Raw genomic sequence first — 8,813 nt, forward strand, 5'->3', positions numbered from 1 at the left:
CATACTTCATTTTAGAGTTAAAATATAGAGGTATTGAGAGTTGAGAAGTAGAGGGAAATTGAGTTGAGTTGAGTCAAGGAAAATTGAGTTGAGTTGAGTCAAGGAAAATTGAATGAATTGGATGTAGATAATTGGAGAAAGAGAGTGTATTTTGATAGTGTATAGAGTTGCACAGTGCAAATTAGTTAGTTAAGGGCAATAGGAGGTTACCACTATTTTTGATGGAGAGTGCCCTCTTAGAAAACATGGGTTTTAAGTTGGGACACAAATGTAATAACAAATTCCAGGTTGGAGAGTGCCCTCTTAGAAATGGAGAGTGTATTTAAGAATAGCCTATACCACGCCACGTACTTGATAATATCCGAAAATAGCTAAATACTACATACGGTAGAAGTTAGGGGTGGGAAGTTGGCCCTAACGACCCTCACCTGACCCTGACCGACCCGACCCTAAGGCCTTCTAGGGCGGGGCTAGGGCTAAGGTTTTGAAACATAGGCCCGACCCTAATTCAGCCCTAACCAAGCCCTAGTTATAGTTTTACATTTTCACTATAAGTACAAGTACCATAATTGTCCAACTCTTTGTTAAATACTAGCCATTTGGCCCGGCCTATGGCCGGACTTGCTATATAGATAGCTAATGACTTAAAAGCCTAAAGTCTATTTGAATAAATAATATATGTATATTAATAGCTAATGATTCATTGCTTATAATATATGTATACTTTGTTTGAAGGGTTTATACATTCTAATTCACGGGATAGATTTCATATTGGGAAATTCCATTGTAAATGATGTTCATAACTACATATATTTAGACACTAAATTTTGCTATTGCCCGAAATAATCTAAGGATTGCTTCAATGTATCATGTACTTGAAGTGACTTAGAAAAATACTGCAAAACCATATGTTATTATGGGATATTGTGTTGTAGCCAGCTTTAGTCGCTAGACTTCCGCAGTCAATGCCTCATTTAGAGCTGCCATATTTGACACACGTCAAACACCTATTTTACTGAAAATTTAGATTACCTATTTGTTTACTCATAGGTGAAAATGTCAATTAAATGTGCCGCTAAACTTCGAGACAGTTAAGTGGGTGCATGAAAAGCGGTGAGCGACCATTGGTGTGTCCAAGGTACCATTTTATGAGTATTACAAAAAAAAAATACTCCCTTTCAATAATTCTATCGCTCCGACTCATGCTTTGTGACCGAAGTTGTTTGTTCTGCTCTTTGTTGTTCCCGTGGGTGAGGTGACATTTGTTGTTGATGCGGCTTCAATTGAAACATGTTAAGCTTGTTAGTCTGTTGATGCTTTGTTCTTTGGAACATCCGGGGTTCATGGATAATTCTTTGAGCAAAGCTAGAATTGTGTACTTCTCCACCCAATTGTGTTGTAGCCCCTTCCGCTAGACTTCATGATCAATGCCTCATTTAGAGCTGCCATATTTGACACATGTCAAACACCTATTTTACTGAAAATTTAGATTACCTATTACTTTACTCATAGGTGAAAAGGTCAATTAAATGTGTCGCTAAACTGTTCGATTTGGTTCCATTGTCACATACATTTAGACCCCGATCAATTCAACACAAACAATGATAGTTAGCATTTCATAATAAGCTTTTTTTTTTTGTCAATTTCGAATTCATAAAAAAGATAAATGATAAAATGAATAAATCATCAAAAAATAAGAATGGGGTATAAAAAAAATTTAAGTTCTAGGCATGTGTTTAGAACGGAATTGTCTAGTTACAACTCTGACTGCACAACACCACTTGTGAAGTTGACTGCCTCAAACGTCACTACTGTTCCTAATGGTGAAGTTTTTTTGTTACATTGTCACTACTGATTTTTTTGTTAACGTCACTACTCATCAAAATAGTGTTGTTTTTATATTTCATGTCTCTAGCTCTTCAATTTTGGTGTACAAATGCCTTTGTGCATAGATTAGGTAAGTAGGATTGTAGTACATTCTTAGTTGATATGTTCTTTGTCATGAAGAAATCCGTAGCAATGGCGAGGACAGTTTGACATTTCATAAGAGAAAGTATTTCATGGTTGGCGTTTTCACTAAAGTTCTATCATCTCTCAATTTGTAGAAGATGAGCCAGCTGAACCCATCAAATACCCAATTGTTATCCCATCTTTGAAAAATTGTACAATCCCATCTTTGAAAATTTGTGCAACCTGATGCTGATGATCCAGTCCTCACTGATCGCCCTACTCCATCAAGGGATTTCAATGTTCCAATGGATTGTGTGGGGGACCTTTTAATGGTTTGGGATTTATGTTCCTCATTTAGCAAGTTGCTGCAACTGTCACCATTTTCTCTTGAAGACTTTCAGAATGCAATCTGCCACAAGGACAACAATCTTATTCTCATTGTAGAATCACATGCAGCAGTTCTTAAACTGGCGATCAAAGAGAGGGGAGAATACTTCACAGCCATACATAATAAGAATCGGAGTGGGACGGTAGGAATTTTCATTGTAGTACATTATGTTCGTACATAAAATGAGATGAATCTCTCTTGCTATCTTGTTTTTATTGCTTCCACAGCGATAGGCGTATGATTTATTGGCTTTTTTTTTCCTGATAACGTTGCATTTCATCAGATTACAGTGATCAATAGGACAAACTATGTGTGCGACTTCTTAGAGATGGTTGATGTACCAGACTGCCTCAAACTCTACTGCACCAACACCATACCCAGTTACATTGACCTAAAAGACACCACACCTACAAAAAAACATTCAAAGGCAAAACAAAACAAAACAAAACAACATACTTAATGAGTAAACCTGCGATCGGGGCTACCAAGCCAGTTCTGGCAGAAGCGAAGTTAACACCAGTTGCGAATTCTGAAATATTATGTGATATATCCAAGTATGCTGGTACTATCGGCTTGCACCCAAAGGCCTCGGAAATGAAATCACCAAGGACCTTGCCATTTGAAAATCGTCCAGTTGGTTTTACCTCCAGTGAAATCACGTCCATATGGCCTGAAATCGCTCTTAAGTCTTTGTCAAAAGATGATTATTGTTACTGAATCAACTGAAGAGTCACCGAAGATGATGACTCTTTGGAACTTTTGCTATGATGTGAAAAATTAGTAATAAGAATTGGGTTAAAAAGAGCCATGGCATGGTGCAGTAATGTGCCATATATATTTTGAAATCTCAAATGATATGTATGGAAGTAAAAATAGTAGTTCTTATAGCGAATAATGTGATGAAAGTGGTAGGGAAGAAATCAAGAAAGTCAGGTTTGATTGAAGTTGGAGGGAGATATTTGTTGTGTGCACTTGTGCTTCTTGATTTCGTCTAGCAAATGTCACATTTATACCTTTATATATGCACCAAACTTCTCTCTCTTCTTACTTACATGCCAGCTTACCTTAACCAAACTTAAACATTGATCGATAAGGAAGAAACAACGATATTTACTAATTAACGTCGCGATTATCGATCCAACAACAATAATTCTATATATCTGGGCAGAGGGGATATTGTTCCAATTCACAGAAGATATATATGGCCTGCTTTTCTCCTATTCATAGTAGATTATGAGATATTATAGGCCTAGAAAGCGTTGGCAACTCGTTAAATGGGCTTGTTATTATTAGGATTTGTCTATTTCTTTTCTAAGCACTTTCTGTACTATTCATTATCACCACTCAGAGAACAAATATTACGCATAAAACTATTTTTAACCTTAGTGAAAATTATTAACTTCAATCAACAAATTATTCGGCTTCATATCCCTAAAAACCAAAAACCATCACACCCCAAACTCATAAATACAACAACAAAAACAAAAAATTCCATAACAAAAATAATATATATACATTACATATGCAAGACCCATTTCTTATGACAATAAGCAAGTCCTTTCAGAGTCATTTGAATATACGGCAAAAGAAGTCACACCAGAAGAACCATGTTTGGATTTCTGGACACTTGACATGCAATTTCTACTATCACCTATAACTCCTAGACCACTCTGATATTAGCATACACCCGATAACCACTTCTACACATGAAAACTTATGGTTGACGATCACAATCTTTAGCCAAACTTTGTAAAGGTCAGGGAGACAGGGAGCACCTTTTACTATTGTGAAAAGTAAAATATGTTATATACTACGATGAAAGAAAAGGAAGTAGAGTATGAGATATTCTACAACACAAATCCAAAGAGTGCAATAACCAAAAGAGAGTCACTCGGTCATCCATTCATAGTTAACAAAACAATCTTGGCTTTGAATTGTTCCATGTAAATGCAACCAATAAGTTTTCCATTTCATACACCACAACATATTTGGAGGAAAAAAGTAACCTTTTGATGGACCGCAGTGGGCTATTCAAAAAGAAGAACCCCATCCTTGACTTAGTGAAGAAGATTCAAGTAAACTTTGACTTGTAATCACCACAAATATCTTCTCCAATTAATGTTGATATAGCATCGGTCGGGGATTGATTGGTCCTTGGCACATTCATAACTCTGTTCGGACCAAGCGGCATCAAGTAAAGCATCGGGGCAAGTAATACTCCCGGTTGGTATTTACTTCTTTTCATCGGGACTCATATCATGATCAACCGGTTATGTCTTTATTCCAAACCCGCAGAGAAAGCATCTATCGAATTATTAGCACTGGCCGATGTAAACGTAGTAGAATTTAACCATTCAACAAACAAAAAGATAAAACGCGCACCAAACAACCCTCGGGGAAGCGGGGGTTCGGATCAATGAGTTTCCACTAACGGGGAGTACTCTCATTGAAAGCGATGATGCAGAGAGCGACACAAGTGGAGAAATAGGATCACCATATTCTTCCCATTCGTCTCCGCCGTTACCAGTGTAGAGAACTGTCTACTATGTCACCAGGTGTGACTACACATGAACTTGAGCTCTTCTCAGATGACTGATTCTTCGTGCCACTTAAAGCTTGTGACTCATGAAGTAATGCATCCAACAGGCAACTGTTCCTTGGTGAAAGACAATCTGGCACTGAAGTAATGCTTTCATTCTTAAGAGGGCACCGAGAGTGGGTGGCTTCTCCTGAGCTTTATCCTCTTAATTACTGCTAGGCTTTCATTCTTAAGAGGGGTCTGGATTATTTTTCCAGAAACATCAGATGTCGTGTTTAAGGTCGTGTTTAAGGTTTCTTTTTGTTTAAGAATGGAGAATGGAGATAAGATTTAAAAATAGAGAATGGAGATAAGATTTAAGAATAGAGAATGGAGAATGGAGAATGGAGATAAGATTTAAGAATGGGGTTTTTATCTATTTTCAGTTACGAACAATTGAAATCTACAAAAAAGAGCGTATATTTACTTTTTTTAAGAAAAATCTGATGTGTCAGTTTGAGAGAAAAAAGGGGGGCTGACGTGGGTCATTGGGAGCATTCTCAACTACTCAGTATTAATGGTTTTTGATTTTAAATTAAAATAACATTGTCTTTTGTAATTTATTACTTACACCCAAAGGTACTTCCAATAACTTGTCTTATATAACAAAAACTTGTCAACCTATCTAGCAGCCATGAAGAACAATGAGCACCAGCATAATAAAAAAATAATACTTTATTCCTTTGATCATCAAATCAAAGTCTAGAACTTATTGTTCTCAATTTATTTTCCCACTTACTTCTTATAAATTATATTTTTATTCACATCCAAGCCAAGTCTAGAACTAAAGGTTTCCGTCCACACCATTAAAGCGAAATACATAACAGACATTTGTAACATAGAAACCAAAAAAACAATTTTTGTCTAAAAAATGGCATTTGTAAAATGAAAAAAATATATAGGCCTGGCCCTAAAACCCGACCCTAAAGCCTTTAAAGAGGGCTTAGGGTAAGGTCAGGGCTTGAGATTTAGACTTGTGATCCGGCCCGACCCGACCCTATGCTGACTTTAGGGCCGGGCCGACCCGGCCTTAATACCTAAAGGGCTTTTAAATGTTTAAGGCGGGGCTAGCCCGACCCGGCCCATTGCCCACCCCTAGTAGAAGTCATATAGTTCTCAGGGACAACATTTAACATTTTTATTATTATATTTTTTTTTATTGTTTGTTTTAAATGAGATCAGTAACTCTTTGATGTTTGATATTGGTATTATCACCCAAAAATTTTACCGACTTTGCTAGTCGGCACCTACTCAACAACAATAACAACAACATTTAGCATTGTCATCCCCTAGTGCCCTAATTACATTCATTCATTCATTTAACATTCATTCATGTAAATACCTCACTTTACATTAGTTGGGTTATCTAATTCCTTATTTTTGTACCAAAATTTTTAGATATTACTAAAAAATAGTTTATGAATCTTAATGTTTTTTTTATATGGGGCACTAAGTGGCTACTCAGGGGCGCCCTTGAGTTTTGCAGTGACCTAGACGAGTTCCTAAAATGTGGCCCCTATTGAAGAGTTGCGAGAGAAAATTACACTACCAGAAACAACAAAGGAGATAGAGGAGTGGAACAACACTTGGGGAATTGAAGAAGGCAACTAGTTTTTTAGCTTGTTTTTGTTTTGGAGATAATAATTACTTGTCTCGGGGCAGTCTAGTAGTTAGAAATTTAGAATAGGATTGAGGATGTTGGGTTTCTAAGTGGTTTTGGGCTTTTGCTTATTGTTTATTAAGATTTTATGTTAGGTACAAATTAAGGAGCCCAATACTAGGCAAAAATAAATAAACAGTAGGCTTATTGTTTGTAGAAGGTTTCATATTTGGGCCAAAAATAAGAACAATAGTGCGCAATTGGTTTAAGACTTGGGAGTTACTCAATATTGTCTTCTCTCCCATAAATAAATAGGAGTACTCCCATAAATAGGACAAAAATAATTCTTGTATTCTATTTGTATATATTGTATATATTGATAAGCATCTGTGTATTTGGCCAGTTTCCATTAGGTCATGTTTATCTCATACTTTTCCTTAATTATATGTTGTTCTACTGTATATTAGCTTAAGTGACCCTTAATTGAAATATTATATGCAGGTCCAAATTAGTTGCTATAAATAAATAGGGATTGTAGAAAGTAGTAAGGTCTATAATTAGTGATCATAGTTTGGTTTTCTCATGTCTTAGCTTAAAGTCGATGCTTGTAGAATTTAATTGCAATAGTTGAAAGGAAATTTCTTTTTGTGGAGCTTGCCACTGACGTGTACCTGATTGGAAGATTGTATACATAATTTTAGTTGTTTTGGTGTGTGATGTTCTTCCTTCTAATGTAACAGGGATGGAAGCAGATTATACCTGACTACTCTCTCACCCATCCATTCAAATGCTTCATTTGTGCCGATTTGAAAGAGAAGAGTTGCAGATTTTCCTCGGTTTGTGAGCTTCATGTGCACAATCGTTGCTCTCACAAAAATAATCTGGACTGGGCATGTGAACAATGTGGGAGCGTGTTTGGGAATATGGCGGAGCTGACCAATCATAAAGATGAGGTGAAACATGCACCAAATAGGAAAGGCTCTCATTGATGATTACTTGTTTTTCATATGTGCGGATTTTGGTGTAGTAGAGTGTCAAATGCGGTTCTAATTGATGATTATTGGTTTGGTTTCCATTGATGAAAGCTGGTTTTGTTATTTGTTTTAGTGTTGATTGCCAAATGCACATTAGGGAGTGTTAGATTTGGCGTGGTATAATTCGAATTAATACTTTTTTATGATGGATAATTAGCTAGGTTACATTGGAATAGGGAACTTTAGCAGCTTGCCGAATGCACAGTAGGGAGGTTTTCTTATGGATGTGTTGTGTGACCTAATGGTCAAAACAAGGGAAAATGAGAACATAAAAAGGGGTAAAAAGTGACTAGGTTTTGAAGTGCATGAGCAACATAAAGTAACTTACCCATTTTAGTTTTGGAATTAGATTCGGATTGGGATCATTGACATGTGCATAAGTGTTCCGAATTAGTTTTACCAAAGAACTAACAGTTTTACAGTAGAATGAATCATGTGTTTCTTCACCGGAAGCATCTTGAACACCCCTATTCTTCAACTCTCAAAAAAACCCATCATCTTTTTCTATTGTCACATGCCAATTGTCATATTCTATAGTGCGATTTAATGTCTTCCTAAGCTCCCTTTCTTTGTGAAGCGGACTCAAAAAATAACATATCCCCAAGAGTTCGAAGTCTTGTCCTCTGTTAAAGTCATGGGTGCTAGTGTGATCACAAATTAGCTAAATGTCACTATATAATTTAAAAAAACATTAGCTTCTAGAAAATACAATATTGTAGCTTTCACAAATTATTAGCCAAATGTTATCTTTTTAGAGGTATTTTTTCAAACCCATGAAGATCATTTTTGTTTCAAACAATCTCAATGAAATGTATTTAATGGTAGAATGCTTCATTTGTTTCTTCACCGGTAGGTACTCCTTGAATGCGTAATCTATTATTCATCTCCCACAAAAAGTCATTGTCTTTTTTTCAACCGTCTTTTCCCACTTTTCATATCCAGTAATGTTATTTAGTGCCTCTTTAAGTTCAATTTGTTTTTTAAAACTTAACTTGAAAACAACATATCACCAAGAGTTCGAATCTTCCATTAAGATCTTATGTGATCGATCGGTTATCACATATTATCCATATGTGGTTATGAAAAAAAATAAAATGTTAGCTTCAAAACATGGGAAGAAGATTGCTCATATTGCATTTGTTTTGAACCGTCTCACACAAATATTAGAGATACGTACCGTATAATATATATATCTAAAAGAGTATATCTTCAAATGAATTAGGGAGTGTCAATTTTTTCGGTGAATAAAATGCTAAGTTGCGA

At 36.0% G+C, this 8,813-nt stretch overlaps 1 long non-coding RNA gene across 1 annotated transcript; it reads right to left on the reverse strand.

The window, feature by feature from the left end:
- Window positions 1-2,013: 2,013 nt before the first annotated feature.
- LOC147493122 (uncharacterized) lies at window positions 2,014-3,003 on the reverse strand. Its single transcript, XR_015199816.1, has 2 exons — window positions 2,795-3,003; window positions 2,014-2,695 (listed from the first exon to the last, which is right to left on the reverse strand). It is a non-coding gene; the product is annotated as an uncharacterized LOC147493122 (long non-coding RNA).
- Between the last annotated feature and the right edge of the window lie 5,810 nt (window positions 3,004-8,813).

This window comes from Coptis chinensis, chromosome 6 (assembly GCF_015680905.1).
Source record: "Coptis chinensis isolate HL-2020 chromosome 6, ASM1568090v1, whole genome shotgun sequence".
NCBI lineage: Eukaryota > Viridiplantae > Streptophyta > Magnoliopsida > Ranunculales > Ranunculaceae > Coptis > Coptis chinensis.